At 43.1% G+C, this 16,205-nt stretch overlaps 1 protein-coding gene across 1 annotated transcript in view; it reads left to right on the top strand.

Moving 5' to 3' along the window:
- The first annotated feature begins 16,022 nt into the window (after positions 1-16,022).
- The window catches only part of Epb41l1 (erythrocyte membrane protein band 4.1 like 1), a 129,757-nt gene continuing 129,574 nt past the window's right edge, over positions 16,023-16,205 (top strand). The window contains exon 1 of the mRNA XM_019209926.2: positions 16,023-16,101. The gene's annotated coding sequence lies outside the window, so the exon portion shown is untranslated. The remainder of the gene's footprint in view (positions 16,102-16,205) is intronic.

Genomic DNA, 16,205 nt, shown 5'->3' with positions numbered 1-16,205 from the left:
TAATTCTTTTTTTTTTCTTTCTTTTTTTTTGGTACCGGGGATGGGGATCGAACTTGGGTCCTTGCACTTGTGAGGCAGGCCACCAAACCGCTGAACTAAATCCCCCCCCCCCGTTTAGGGCTCTAATTCTTTATCAGAGTTAGTACCTGGAGGAGTTGGCTTGGGTGCCTCAGGACAAAAATGTATAAACTTGCAAGCTTTTTTTTCTTTTTCTTTTTCTGTATTAGGGATTGAGCTCACAGTGTTCACACTGAACTCTATCCCCAGCTTTTAAATTTTTTAAAAAAATTTTGAAACAGGATCTCACTAAATTGTCCTGGCAGGACTTGAATTTGCCTCAGCCTCCCTCAGTGCTAAGATTACAGGTGTGAACCACCATACCCAGCTACCTTACAAACCTTTTGTTCCTCTATATCTGTGGGAAATCCCTCTTGGTGCTGCTGCTCTGCAGAAAGAGCATCCTACACACCTCCAATCTCCAAAATGTAAATTGTCCCCATTGTGTGTGTGTGTGTGTGTGTGTGTGTGAGTCAACCAAACCCATGGAAAGCCTTCCACTCTGCAAAAAGAGGCTCTGTACCAGAATAAAGGGGAAGGAAATTCTTGTTAGAGGGATTCTTTTTTCTTTCTTTTTTTTGTACCAGGGACCGAACTTGGGTCCTTCTGCTTGCAAGGCAGGCAGCGGAACCACTGAGCTAAATCCCCAGCTGAGGGATTTTTTTTTTTTCCAAAGTAAACATTTCACTTAGATAGATGAGCTATGAGTTATGTCTGTTGCTATTAATAATAATAAAATGAGAGCATTGGACTAACTTATTTCAGTTGAACTCTAGCATACTAAGATATTCTCTCTTCATTAATAACAGGGGCTTGGCTGCCTCATTGATTTCATCATAAGCCAAGGGGGGAATGGGAAGAATTGAACGGCTTCAATCTCAAGGGCTCTCATAGCATGATCTTCTTCTTTCTCATAGTTCTCATAGCATGATCTTAGCCAGTGTAGACTATGGAGCTTCCCAAAAGGCTGGAGAAAGAGGCTGCAACAAGTTACATACAGTACTTCACACCTCATTGATTTATACATTAATTCAAAAACTATTTATTGAGAACCATGTGCCAGATACTGTGCTAGAACTCTCACCCTTTCCTCCTGGAGTGTAGACTCATGGGCTCCATAAAGTCTTGTACCCCTCAACTATGGTCCCTTCAGGGACAGGTGCTGAGTGCCAACTGCTTTCATTCTAGGCTGCACAGGTAACATAGAAAAGTAGTAGAGAGCAATGCTTCTCAAAGTGTGGTTCCTTGATCAGCAGTATCAGGATCACCTGACAACTAATTAAGATACAAATTCTTTTTTTTTTTAATTTTATTGAGTTTATTGGTACATTTTAGGGATACGGTACAGTTACATTCATTGTTGGGATCATGTTCTTTTTTGTTTTTTGAGACAGGGTCTCAGTATGTAGTTGAGACTGACCTGGAACTCACTATGTAGCTCAGGCTGGTCTTGAACTCACAGTAATCATCCTGCCTCAGCCTCCCAAGTGCTGGGATTACAGGTGTGTGCCACCACATCCAGCTTTAAGATACAAATTCTTAAGCTGAGGTTGTAGCTCAGTGATAGATAGAGCACCTGTGTAGCATTCTTGTGGTCTTGGTTCAATCCCCAGCACAACTGAAAAGAAAAAAAAAATCAAGGATACAAATTCTCTGGCCCCACTGTTGATGAATTGAATTAGAAACTCTTAGGGTAGCTAGGCCAGGAAGTGCGCACTATTATCCCAGCATCCAAAAGGATTTTGAGTTTGAGACAACCTGGGCTACATAGCAAATGCCTATTTCAAAACAAACAAGAAAACTTCTTGGGGTCACATGCAGCCATCTATATTTTAACAAGCCCTCTAGGTGATGGTAATGTGTGAGAATCACTGGTGGAATGATTGTGTTGTCAGACAGACCCTCTTGGAATCTCAGTTCTACTGTGTGAGAGCTATATGATTTTGACCAAGTTGTTAAATCTTTTTGTGCCTTGATTTTCTCATTTTCATAATCAGCATAATTATGATTGTCTTAAACTGTTGTTGTATTAAGTCATACAAAAGATCTTAGCATATAATTTCTGTTCTAGGATTGTATCCTGGGGACATATTTCTGCATATGCTGAATGATATATGTACAGGGTATGTACTGATATATTGTTTATAATAGAAAAGAAACACCCTAAATATCTATCAGTATGAGACTAATAAATCATAGTTCTGCCATACAAAGATTGAGGCAGAGTTTTATTTTTGTGCTGAGGATGGAAGCCAGGGTCTTGGGCATGCTAAGATGTATTCTACCACTGAGCTATATACTTATATAAAAAGATCTCCAGAATTTCCAAGTTTAAAAAAACTTGGAACACTGTGTTTACTATCCTCTTATTTCTTCGAAGAAAAATAATCTATAAAATCTTTTCTTTTTCTCTTTCTTTTTTTTTTGTATTGGAAGTTAAATCCAGGGATTGCTGAGCTACATCCCAGACCTTTTTATTTTTTATTTTGAGACAGGGTCTAAACTGGCCTCAAGTTTGAAATCCACTTGCCTCAGCCTCCTAAGTAGCTATGATTATAGGCATATGCCACTGCACCCAGCAAGAATCTAGAGAATCCTCATGTAGGCATAGCCTTATATGGGCATAGATTGTCTCCAAAAGGATACTCAAGAGACTGATAACAGTGCAAGAAAGAAATGAGTGGCTAGAAATAAGGGAATGAAGGAGACTTATTTTTATACTTGATCTTAGCCAAAAGCCCAGTAAGTAAAAGTTATTTTTACTATGCATGAATTTTATAACTTAATTTTTGCAGTGTGTATATGCATTTCCTATCCATAAAACTGAAGTTTTAAAAAAGTGGCTCAGGGCTGGGGGACACAGCTCAGTGATAAGAGTGCTTGCCTAGCATGGGAGAGACCCTGGGTTCCATCCCTAGCACTGCCAAATAAGGAGGCTGACATAGGAGTATCACCATGAGTTTGAGGCAGTCTAGGCTGCATAGTGGGTTCAAGGCCAACCTAAACTACATAGTGAGACCCTATCTCAGTGAATGAATGAGTGAACGAGTGAATGGATGAATGCAGCTCAGTGCCTGGCAGTGGTGGTGATGGTGGTATTGGCTTCCCACAGCTCCGGGTAGGAGATTCTCTGCAGAAATGTAGCCCAGGGTTACATGTGGTTCAGCCAGAGCTTGCAAACTACCTTCCCAACCTCATTTGTCTTCTTTTGTTTTTCCTTTTGGTACTGGGGATTGAACTCAGGACCTTGCACTTGCCAGGCAGGTGCTGTGCCATTGAGATACACGCCCAGCTTCCCTGACCGCTTGATCTCCCCTTTTCATTCTGCACAGTCTGTGTTTCCTCAGAGTCCTTGAGTTTTAGAGATGGATAAGGGCTTCAAGATTCTGTGATCTAACTCTTTTATTATCTTTTTGGTTCTGGGGATTAAACCTAGGGTCTTGCACATGCTAAGGATGCACTAAACTAATCCCTAGTCCCAGAATCCTTTATGTTAAAGATGAAGAACCCAAGCCACAGAGAGAGGCCATAACAATCCCAGCACTATCCAAAAAACTGGGCCTCAATATACAGCATTTCAAAACCAGAAGACTATCTTCTAAACTTTTGCTTTCACCCCAGTACTGCTCTATCCATGACTTCTCAACTTAGCTAAGACTAATCTTAGTTTAATTCCTAGCCAAACTTATTTCCCATCCTTTCCTCTGTGAATCATCTACCCTAGCCTAATAGAGCTCTTCAGTGACCCCAAATGCTCCTGGTTTCCAGACACTATACCTTGTGAGCATTGTGCATGCTGCCTGAAAAGCCTTTCTTCTTACTGTCCATCTGTGGAGAGTCTACTAAACATGGGGGCTAAGCTCAAATCATACTTCCTTCAGGAAGTCTTCCCTGATTACTCCAGCTCACATAGCTCTCTCCCTTCCCTGAACTAAAATTTCCTGTGAAACTCCTGCACTTTAAGAAGAGTATAATGTGGTCGTCTGTGACTTAAGCAATGGGAAGTGAATAGGGCGGAATCGGTTCCTCATCTCTGACTTTCCATTTCTGCGCCTTATAAATGACCTTAGACCTCCTTATTCTCTCAGGGAAGCCCTGGGTGAAGATGCCACTGAGCTGACTGGAGCCAGGAGTTGATCTGCAGAAGCTGCTGGGCCTGTTCCTACCCTGATGTTTACTTGGCCTAGAGGCCCAGCATGATGAAACCCGGCCCTGTTGCTGAGCACCTTGGGAGGCCTCCTTCCAGGGTCCCTCTGTGCTCAGACAGTGGCTCTTTGTAGAAAAGAGGAGACAGACTGAAAGTGGAGCCGCTGGAAACTCTCCCCCTCTCTGCCTCTAGCCAGCTGCCTCCACCAGCAGCCATGGGCCATCCTGCCCCTGGGTGGCCTCTGCTTTCAGTCCAAGGTTGGCAGGATGAGGTAGGGCCTGCAAGCTAGGTTGGGAGGGTCATGAGGGGTTCTGTCAGGATGGCCTGCTGAAACAGAATGTCCTTTAACTCAGGCTGCTGAGTGTGGGTCTCTCCAAAGAGGAGACTGGTCCTCCTCCAGATCAGATCGACATTTTCACCGTCCCTGCCACCAACATATGTTCCTGGGATTTAGGGCCAGACCTTCTGATGTGTTTTGTCCCTTCTGCCTCCACTTTACTGGCCCATGTAGTCACTAGGGGAGGTGGAGAATCCTTGGATGCAATCCGAGGCCTTGTGTGGCACAGGTCAAGGTAAAGGGAGAGAAGTGCTTAGAGTAAAGGAAGGCAGTGTGGATTGTACAAAAAAGGATGCTCACTGGCCTGGGGTACAGGAAACCTGGGATTCCAGTCCTTGCTAAACCACTGACTGGCTGAGTGGCATAAACTAGAAGCTTCTCTTTTCTCTGACTCTGTTTCAGCTGCAAAATTGTGGAGCCAGAATATATGAATGTCAGGGATTTTTCCAGCTCTGGTTTTTCCTAATTCTTTACTCAGAGGGCGGAAAGGGAGGAGCCAGATTGGGCTGGAGGTAGATAACTGGCACTCTGCTCTCTGAGGATTCAGCAGTCGCTAGGCAGCCTTTTCTCTGCTGTCAGGTTCCCTCCCCCTCTGCTACTTCCCCTCTTTTCCACCCCACTTTGAGGCGATGCGCTGTGATGTAGAAGATGTTTGGTTTGGATTTGTCTTGTCTCATCTTTTTCGCACACAGAGAGGGACTGTGCACACTCATGGGTGGCACTGGCAGGTCCCTAGCAGAGTGAGAGGAATGTCAGGAAATAAAAGGGCAAAATTCAGAGGAAAGGGTGGGGTAGAGGGAATTGTCAAAAGAAGGCTCAGCAAGAGTGAAAAGAAGGAAAAGGGAGAGAAGAGAGGAACAAGGGAGAGTTGAGGTAAAAATGAAAGAGCAAAATGAAACAGAGAATGCAAAATGCCCAGATGGAAGGGGAAAATAGGAAGAGAGACTTAAAAAGTACATAGCCTGGCAATGCACACAGTGGGAACAACCAGGTTGTTCCGGTACTATGGTTTGGTTTGGCTGGAGATAAGTGTGAAGGGTAGACAAAGCTAGAGCCACACTAGGAGACCTTGTAGGGCAGACTAATGATTTTGAATCTTATATCTCATTTTCTCTTCCTCACATCTCCTGTGATACACTGGACAAGGCTCAGAGGAACATTTTCATTCATCCAAACATCCAACAAGGGACTATGTTTTATATAGCTCTGTATCCCCAGAGCATAGCATAAGGTCTGAACCAAAGAGGTAGTCAGTATTTCTTTGTTAAAATTGAGCACTTGGAGAAAGTAACAGTTGAGCCCATCACACAGAGAATGTGAGAATGACATATAACAAGGTAGGAAGTGCTGTGCTCTCTAGGAGAGGTCCAGGTAGGAATTATAGGAGGTCAGAGGAAAGCAACTTTAGGAGAAAAGGCCGAGAGACAGTTGTAATGTGGTTGGTTTAGACCACTTGAATTGATCCTAGTGGCCTTAACGATCCTACTGGAGGATACAGGGTTCTGTGTATAAGCAAAAAGAAGAGTTCCCTAAGAAAAGGGAGGGAGTGTTATTTTTTTTTAAAAGGGGAATTAGAATGAGACGTAGCTGCTGAGATCAGCTACAGGGATATATAGGAGTGGAGAGAACAGTAAGGATCAGTTCAAAAGAGGTAGGAGCAAAAGGCTGGAGGCATTGCCTAGTGATGGGATGGGTGAGGCCCTGGGTTTGATACCCACCCCGCAAGACAGAAAAAAAGTAGAAAGAATTGAAAGTAAGAAATAGAGACACACCAGAAAGGGCCTCATCCTGAGCTATGGAGTTTGGATTTTCTCAGGAGCTGGTGGTGGTCCAGTTTGTGACTGTGCTTTGGGAGAATTAATCAGGTCACCAAAGTATAGATTGTATTTTGAATAGGATTGTTTTTGTTTTTGTTTTGTTTTGGTAGTTCTGGCACCAGAACCCAGGGCTTTCTGCATGCTAAGCATGTAATTTACCAGTGAATTACACCCCCAACTTTCCCTGGGTTTCATATCAAGGAATAGAAGCCAGGCGTGGTGGTGCATGCCTGTAATCCCAGCACTGGGAGGCTGAGGCAGGAGGATTGCTGTGAGTTCGAGACCAACCTGGGCTACATAGTGAGACCCTGTCTCAAAAAACAAAACAAACAAACAAAAGGAATAGAATTACTGAGTCAGAGGCCTACACATCTTCTACTTTATAAAAAAATCGTGAGTTTATAACTAGTGAGGTAGAGCATTTTATATACTTATTGGCCATCGTTTTCAGATTTCCATCTTTATGACAAAATACCTGAGAAAAGGAAAGGTTTATTTTGCTCATGGTTTCAGAGCTTTGAGTTCATGGTGGGTGGGTGGTTCCATTGCTTTTAGGTGCTTGGATAGGCAGAAACATTATGGTGGAGGGGCTCGGTGAAAGAAAATGCTTACCTCACAACAGCCAAAAAGCAGAAAAAGAACGAGAGAGGGTGGGACCAGGGACAAGATATGGTCCTCAAGGTCATGCCCCCGACCCACTCCCTTCAACTAGGCCCTATTTTCTTAATTTCTGTTACCTCCCATTAATGCCATTAAATTATGACCTTATCAATGGATTAATCCATTGATGAAGCTAGAGCTGTCATGATCCATTCACCTACTGAAAGTTCCACCTCTGAACATTGAGACTTTTAAGGGACTTATTTTATCTATGTATCTGTGTATCTATCTATCTATCTATGTATCTGTCTATCTATTTATTTATTTTTGGTACTGGAGACCGAACTCAGGACCTTGCACAATATCACTGAGCTAAATCCGCATCCCTGAGGTACTCTTTAGATCTAATCAATAAATAGACATTTATATTTCTAGTTCTGTGAATTTCTTATTCACCTTATTCATATTTTGTCCATTTGTCTAATATTGATTGTTAGGAATTCTTTATATACTTTGAAGTCTCTTCTTTTCTTTTCCTTTGTTTTTTGAGACAAGGTCTTGCCATGTAGCTCAGGCTGGACTCAAATTCATGATCCTCACGTCTCAAACTCTTTTTTTTTGTTCCTGTCTCAAACTCTTGAGTGCTGGGGTTACAGTCATGTGCCACCAAGGGTTCTCATATTTTGTCAGCCTTAAGCATTGCAGAGATTTCCTCTCAATAATCTTTTGTTTTTATTTTGAGACAAGGTCTTATTATGTTGCACATGCTGGCTTTAAACTCAGAGCTTGAGAACTCTTTAGCCTCCTGCTTCAGCCTCCTGAGTAGCTTGGATTATAGGTATGCAGTACTATGCCTAGTTTATCTTTTCTCTTTATGGTGATTTTTGATGCACAGAATTTATACATTTAATGTAGTTCACTATGTTAGTCTTTTCATTTTTTTATTTGTGTGATGGTTGATTTTGTATGTCAACTTGACTGGGCCATAGGATGACTAGATATTTGGTTGAACATTATTATTATTGTTATTATTATTATTATTATTATTATTAATTTATTTTTATTTTTTTTTGCAGTTCCTGGGATCAAACTCAGGACCTTGTGCTTGTGAGGTAGGTGTGAGCTAAATCCCTGGCCCTGAATATTATTTTTAAAAAAAAAATTTTTTTTTTTTTTTTGGTACCTGGGATCGAACTTGGGTCCTTGTGCTTACAAGGCAGGCAGTGAACATTATTTTTAGATATGTCTGTGATATTGTTTCTGGGTGAAGTTAACATTTTATTTTGTTTTGCTTTGTTGAGATAAATTCTTACTATGTAGTTTAAGCTGGTCTTTGAGTTCAGTATGTAGCCCAGGCTTGCCTCAGCCTCCTAACTGCTGGAATTACAGGTACGTGCCACCATTCCTGGCTTGAAATGAATATAAAAATCTACAGATTAAGTAAAGCAGACTGTTCTCCCCAGTGTTGGTGGCCCTATCCAATCTACTGAAGGCCTGAATGGAACAAAAAGGTAGAGTAAGGGAAAATTTTTTCTCTCTTCTGACTGTCTTTGAGCTGGGACACTCATCTTCTATTGCCTTTGAATTTTGACTTGGGCTAAAATTTACACCATTGGCTGTCCTTGTTATCAAGCATTCAGACTCAGGCTGGAATAAAACCACTGGGTCTCCTAGGTTTGCAGTTTGCTGACTGAAGATCTTGGGATTGTTCAGCTTCCCTACCATGTGAGTCAATTTCTTATCATCATTCTCTCCTTCTACCCACCCTATTGTTATTCTGTGTCTCTAGAAAGTTTGGAATCATAGAAGTTGTGATTTTTTTTTTTTTTGCTGTCATATTGAGTAAATATTTTCCAGTGTAGTTATCCTGAATATAAATTTATTTAGTTGTTTCTAAAACATTTAAAATTTTTCTTTTCAAAGTTAGATCTTTTTTTTTCTCATTGAGTTTATTGGTACATTTTAGGCATACAGAACAGTTACATTCATCATTGGGATCTTGTACCTCTGCATGACAGGTCTTGGTTCTCATTTTCCCCCTTATCCCTGCCCTCCCTTCACCCCCTCCTCCCTTCCCTATTTACAAATACTTTATTTCCATTTTTTCATTTTCTCATTTTTTTATTTTCCCTTATTACCTTTACCCTATCCTTCTCAAAGTTAGATCTTTAATCAAAGGTTATTTTCATGCATGCTATAAAGCAGAAATCCATTTTATTTTTTTCCAAATGAATAACCAATTGTTCAATATTATTTTTAAAATAATCCATCTGTACTACTTTCCCAGGATGGCCATCACAAATTACCATAAACTAGGTGACTTAAAACAATAGATATTTATTTTCTCACAGTTCAGGAGACCAGAAGTCAAAGTGTCAGCAGAGCTAGTTCCTTCTGAAGGAGCAAACATCCAAACTCACTCATGGCTTCTGTTGTTGCCAGAAATCTTGGCATTCCTTAGCTTGTAGATATAACTCTCTAAGCATCACTTCCATCTTCACTTTGTCTTCTTCCCTTTCTTCATGTGTCTTCTCCTCATCTTCTAAGGACTTCTGTTACTGGATTTTGGGCCTATTCTAAATTCAGGATGAGTTATTCTTGAAATCTTTAACTGATTATTATATCTGCAAAAACTGTATTTCCTATGTAGTTCAGACTGCCCTGGAACTCACTGTGTAGCCCAGACTGGTCTCGAACTCACAACGATCCTCCTGCCTCAGCCTTCCAAGTGCTGAGATTATAGGAGTATGCCACCACACCTGACTTTTTTTTTTTGGTACTGGGAATTGAATTTATAACCTTGCGCTTACAAGGCAGGTGCAGTGCCACTGAGCTACATCCCCAGCACCAAGACTGTATTTCCAAATACATTCATACAATATTTTGAGTCTCTAGGGGGATATGACATGAGGGGGCTTATTCAACCCCCTATCCCATCTTTTGTTACTTTTCTGTAAACACCATTTCTGTTGTTTATCAAACTTCCGTACATGTGTGGGCAAAGTAATCATTAATACAAATCTCTGATAAAATGGTTACACATTTTTCATGAGGTAACCTATTCAGTCCTCCCAAGTGTACTCTGAGGTAGGTACTACATTGCAGAAGGGCGCACCCAATAGCATTTACTAAGTTATAATAGTATAACAAACAACTCTAAACCCTCAGTGGCATACAACCCACTTTTTTCTTTATGTTGCACATCAGTAGCAGTGGGGCCATTGTGGGTTGGCTACAGCTCTGCTCTGTATGTTTTCATTCCTAGATCTAGGCTGAAGGCACAGCTCCTATCCAGGACACAGATTTCCAGTGGCAGAAATGAGAGTAAGATTTTACACTGACACATGCAATGGCTCTTGAAGTTTTTGCTTAGGACTGGCATATATCTCCAGCTAATATTTCATTAGCCCAAGTAAGTATGTGGTCAAGCTTGGCCATGGGCCGGGGAAGTGCACTCTTTCCTCTGGAGGGTACTCAATTCACATGGAAATTGGCTAGAATGCAAATCTTACTGAGAAGAGGAAGAGTAAATAGTGGGGAATAATAATACCTGGAGCACAGAAGTTGAGTGACTTGCCCAAGGTCAAACTTCTGGGAAGGGTCAGAGCCTGGATTCAAACTCAGTCTTTCTTCAAAGCTGTAGAGTACTTCATGGCTCCCCGATGCCTGGTACATGGAGTACCCATATAATTAAGCTCTAAGAATGTGCATTTGTGTAGCTGAAGGAGCCCTTCTCCCCCTCCTGCATACTGAACTTACTCTTAAGGACACAACTCCAGTCCCAACTCTTTCAGTGCTTTTCTTCTTGAATTAATCATTGTGTGTCAACACTCCACACTAGGGGCTTCCACATCTGTGGATTCAAGCAAGCAAGGGTCAAAAAAAAAAGGAAGGAAGGGTGGATCGAAGGAAGGAAGGAAGGAAGGAGGGAAAGAAGGAAGGAAGGAAGGAAGAAGGAAAAACTGCATCTGTAACGATCATGTACACACTTTTTTCTTGTGATCATTCCCTAAACAATAAAGTATAACAGTTATTAGCCAGGTGTGGTGGTTCACACCTGTAATTCCCAGCACTTGGGAGGGTGAGGCAGGAGGACGGCTACCAGTTTGAGGCCAGCCTAGGCTACATATTATGTTCAAGGCCAGCCTGAAATATCTAGCAAGATCTTGTCTCAAAAATTAATAAATGTTACTTACATAGCATTTAGTACTGTATTAGGTATTATAAGTAATCCAGAGATAGCTTAAAGTATAAAAGAGAACGTACATATGTTATATGCAAATACTATACCATTTATTTTTTATTTTTGGTACCGGGAATCAAACTCAGGATGTTGTGCTTGCCAGACAGGTGCGGTGCCACTGAGCTAAATCCCTGGCCCCTGTACCATTTTATATAAGGGTCTTGAGCATCCATAGATTTTGTTATCCATCATGGGGATTCCTGGAACTGATCCCCCGCAGATACTAAAGAATGATGGTGTTCCCTTGTACTCACTGTTTTATTTCTTCTGAAGGATGCACATGTCCTTTGTCCCCAAGGTTGAGCAAAGTATTTCCCAAATATATGTAGTATTTTGGTGTGAAAAGAGTAGGGGGCACAAGAGGCAACTGAACAATGCTCCCAGGGATGAGAACATTTGGCCTACTTTTCCACCCTTCTAAACTAAGCTTAGCACCTTGTGCTTGGGTGACTGTGGCAGGTCAGCTCACATGACTCACTGTGTAAACCTTCAGTGTTGTCACACAAGGCCCTAGGCAGGGGGTGTGCATGTTGTGTTTGTGGTGGGTGGGAATTAACTTTCACCTTGCAGAAATCCACCCCCGCACCCCCCCCCACCAAAGGACAAGTAAAGTTCTTCCCTTAAGTAGGCTGGGCAAGTCCCTACCCATCAGGCCCAGCAAGACTGGGGAGGGCGCCCTGGGAAGTGTAGAGAGAATAAAGCTCCTAGACATAGAAAGAGCATCAGACTGCACCATTGAAGGCTTTACTAATTTGTCCAAGTGACCTTTCTAAGCATCAGTTTTCCCAGCTGCAAATTGAAGGCCTCACTGATCTTGCTCTTCTCTTTGTATTGTTGCAAAAATACATCATAAAGTGCTGAAAGTCTTCAGGAATTCAGCCTTGAAAAACATACAGATTTATATTGGAATCTCCCTTATAAACCATATGACTATAGGAAAATTAGGGATTTCCATGGTGTCCTCATTCAGTGTGCGGAAATTATGTAAGTGCTTAGTAAGTATTAAGTGTTTAATAATGTTGGCTATTTTCATGAGATGATGATACTTATTATTTAAGAAAAGGCCCAGATCAGGGTTCACTTGTGAGCATTAAAAAGAGGGAAGCCAGACATGGTAGTGCACACCTGTAATCCCAGTACTCAAGAGGCTGAGGCAGGAGGATTGCCCTGCATTTGAAGCCATCCCGGGCTGTGGGCAGTGCATTCCTAAACCCCAGCACTCTAGGAAGTTGAGGCAGAAGGATTACAAGTTCAAGCCCAGCCTGTATACCTTAGCAAATTAGTAAAACCATGTCTCAAAATAAAAAATTAAAAAGGACTGGACATGTTGCTCAGGGCATGAAAGTTCTGGGTTCAATCCCAAGTATAGCACTTAAGGGCTGGGGATTTAGCTCAGTGGTTCCAGCATCTTCCTCACAAGCTAAAAGACCTGAGTTTGATCCCCGCTACCACAAAAACCAAGTACAGCGCTTAAAAAAAAAAAGATGAGGAGACAGGGTTGGGGGTGTAGCTCAGTGGCAGATCATGTGTTTTGCATATGCAAGACCCTGGGCTCAATCCTAGGGGGAATAAAGGAGGGGAAAACAGTCTAACTTTTCTTAGACCTGGTTGCTTCTTTTAACCAAGTATGGGGTGTGGCAGAAAGGAATGAGGAAGCTGTTTACCAGACCACTGGGCACAGAGCATTGTTTGTCTTCAAAGGTCTTAAGCAAGGGCTGGTGTTAACTGACCCTCCCTAAAACTCAGAGGTCCTTGTCCTTCATCCTACCCCTGCATTTGCTATCCACTTGATATTTTCCTGTCCCCTCCTCTTAGTCTAGCCACAAAGTCCTACAGAAACTGCCTTTGAAATAACAACAGTAACAAGACTAACAATGCTGTTACTTTGAAGCTTATAAAGGCTTTTAATGTATTATCCTAGTTATTCTTCATTATCTCCTTGTCATTTAAAGAATCTAGACTTAAGACGGACTTTGGACATCATTCTGTGTTTCACAGATGGGGACAATGAAATTGAGAGAAGGAAAGGGATTTACCGAAGGGATAGGATTTACCTGAGAGCACACAATGAATTAATGGAAAAGGCAGGACTAGAACCTGCAACTCCCAACTTCCAGCCTACTGCCAGTGCCCCTTCTCATCATACCTATCCTTAGCTTTCCCCTCCCACTGGCACCCAGTTTTCTGTCTAGTGCTTCCTCAATGGTCCTCTTCCTCTCTGGTGCCTCCCCATCAATTTGTTCCGTACATCCAGCCGCATGATGATCTGGAAGCACAGCCTTGATCTCATCTTTCCCTTCACAATAGAACTGGCCCATTTCTCACCTTGTGGATCACCTGGTTCCTGAGTCAGCCTCTCAGAAGAACCAATCTTTCTCTGAGTATGTTTATTGACAAGGTGTTCACTAATCCCAAGGTAGTCTATTCCATTTATAGTGAGCTGAAACTGTGCCACCGGATATTCACACTTGAGTAGTATTTCTTCAGTTAGCAAAGTTATAGTCATACGAGTCAAGTTTTGGGTAGAACATGTGCTGAAGGGAACAGAAAGGAGATTTGAGATGGACCCATCTCTCAGAGGATCCGTGCAGGTTCACTTCTATGCAATGTTTGTTGTTGTTGTTGTTGTTGTTGTTTTATTTTTCTTATTAGATCTCAATAATGGGAAATAGGTCTCATGCCCTTTCTGCATGTCTGGAGATAGTCGCACTACTTGTATCACTGATCACATCACGTGATAGCCATGTCCTCCACATTCTGGCCTCCTCCTTCAGATATGTGCTAGGGTGACACATGTGCCCCCAGAGCTAAGCCCTGTGTTCCCGCCGTGCCCTGTCCGGGCCACACAGAGCTCGCCTCATCACTGGTGTCTGTTTCCGTAGTGTCCCTTATTCGCTTCCCCTTTCCCCCTTCTCTCCTCCCTCCTGCTGTCTCTTCCTTCTCTATCTTCCCTTTCCTTCTTTCCTTCCTTCTTTTCCGCGCAATTGCATTACTGAGCTCAAGGTCAACTAAAATGTTTAAATTATTCCCACTGAAACTGATCTTAATCTAGATTCTTTCTATATTTTGGACACTTGATCATTCACAACTGCGCTATCCAATATAGCAGGCACTCGCTCCATGTGGCTATTTAAAGTGCTAAAATTAAATTTATGGTTTCTCAGTTGTACTCATCACAGTTCAAGTGCTCAGTAGCCACAGCTAGCTAGTGGCTACCATAATATTTCCATCGTCATAGTAAGTTCTGTGAAATGGCTCTGGATTAGACCTAAGGGCAAGAGTTACTCCGTGTGGCACCTTATCTTGTTAGTTCTAGCTCAGCCTCTAAGGCTGTTGAGATCTTTTGGAATCTACTCTGGTTTCCAGAGAATTTGCTGTTCCAACCTCATGACAGCAGTAGATTTGGTCAGCATTTCATATCTCCTCTGTTTCATCTGAAACCACTGATAAAAATCCCCAGCAGAGTGGAGAGGGTTGCAACCAAGCCCTCATGAGGCACTCTGCACTCCAGCCTCATGCAGTCAAGCAGTTGTTTGGCAAATTAGGTCTACATATCAGGGGTTGTGCAGGATGCCAGGAACCTGTGGGGAGACTGAAAACACCAGGCGGCCTGTTGCAATGGGTGCTCTAGTGCGAATGTCTTTGCCTCACATTCAGGGCTGGCTTATGATCACTGAAAAGTGAAAGCTTGGGAATCAGCTTCCTGGCTTGGATCCTGGCTCTGCCACTTTAAAACTATGTAAAGATTTTGTGTTCCCCTTTAAACCTGTAAAAGGGGGAAATAAGAATAGCCTCTATCTCCTGGTATAGTGCAGATTGAACAGAGTAAATGCAAATAAAACACTTAGGAAACTACCTGGAATAAATAAGTGTTCCAAACATGTTACTTAGTTATCATTAGTTCTTATGATTAATTATAATTTCCCTCTGGAACTTTCCAAGCTATGGTATGGAAGAAGCCTGGACAAACCCTGCTCAGTCTTGCCCTGGGGCTTCACCTTAGCTCTCTGCTGCCTGGAGGACAGATGGAGATAGGCTTTTGATCTGTAAAATGGGGAGAATTGCAGCTGTTACTTGAGACTTTGACAGGCAAGTGAGGCAAAGTAGGTGAAAGTATTTGCTTTTAGGAGGCTTTTGCATGTATCCTGACTTCCAGTAAAATCTGTACAAGTGCCCATCATTTGCTTCTTCCTCGTGTTTATTTGCTTAGATTCTAACAGACCAGGCAGTTCTGGAGGGCTTGACCCTGTCCAGGAGCCCCAGGGCAGGAATTCCTTTGGTTTCTTCATCTATGGAATGGGGACACTAATGGATGTCCTACCTTTTTTCCAGATGCTACCTTGGACTACCTGTTACTTGGGTTAGTTCCTCCTTTTGCTGAGCCTCAGTCTACGTACAAAGTGGGACCCTCCTTGGTGGTTATAGCCCTTATTTTGTGAGATCCTTTACTTTGGGCGTGCCAGGGTCCGTAGCAGCGGGGCCTCGGGGTCTCAGGGCCAGGGCCTCAGACTTCGAGAGTCCTCAGAGTCCAGAGTTGCCACCACCTGCCACGGGCAGGAAGGCACCGCCAGATCCTCCACCAGCTCGGACTGCGAGGACAATAGGAGGGCGGCGTGGAGGCGGGTGGGCGTCGGCCAGGTCTTCTGCCCGAGATAGCTGAGGCCAGAGAGCGGCCACGGAGACACGGGGTTAGCTTGGGGCACCGGCCGAGCGCCGAGGAGTCTAAGCCAGAGAAAAACAAGAGTCGGTGCTTGCAGGGACCCGGGAGGCGGTAGGGGCGGGACCTTAGTCCCCCCCACCACCACCACCACCACCGTGAGGGCGCAGAGGCCCCGGGTGGGGTCTTCTCTTCCTCGCCTTGTCACTAGTTCCCTGGCCTCCGAGCTCCGTGGCCGCTCAGGTAGGCGCGGGCCCACGTGGGGAAGCAGGTGACAGACCCTGCTTTAGGTGGGTCCAGGAGCTCAGCCTTCTCCTCCGTTCCCCTGCCCCGGGGCCGCCCCGCCC

Source organism: Fukomys damarensis, unplaced genomic scaffold (genome assembly GCF_012274545.1).
Source record: "Fukomys damarensis isolate Sample0158 unplaced genomic scaffold, DMR_v1.0_HiC HiC_scaffold_22, whole genome shotgun sequence".
NCBI lineage: Eukaryota > Metazoa > Chordata > Mammalia > Rodentia > Bathyergidae > Fukomys > Fukomys damarensis.
This window is presented reverse-complemented; position numbering and strand designations above follow the sequence as displayed.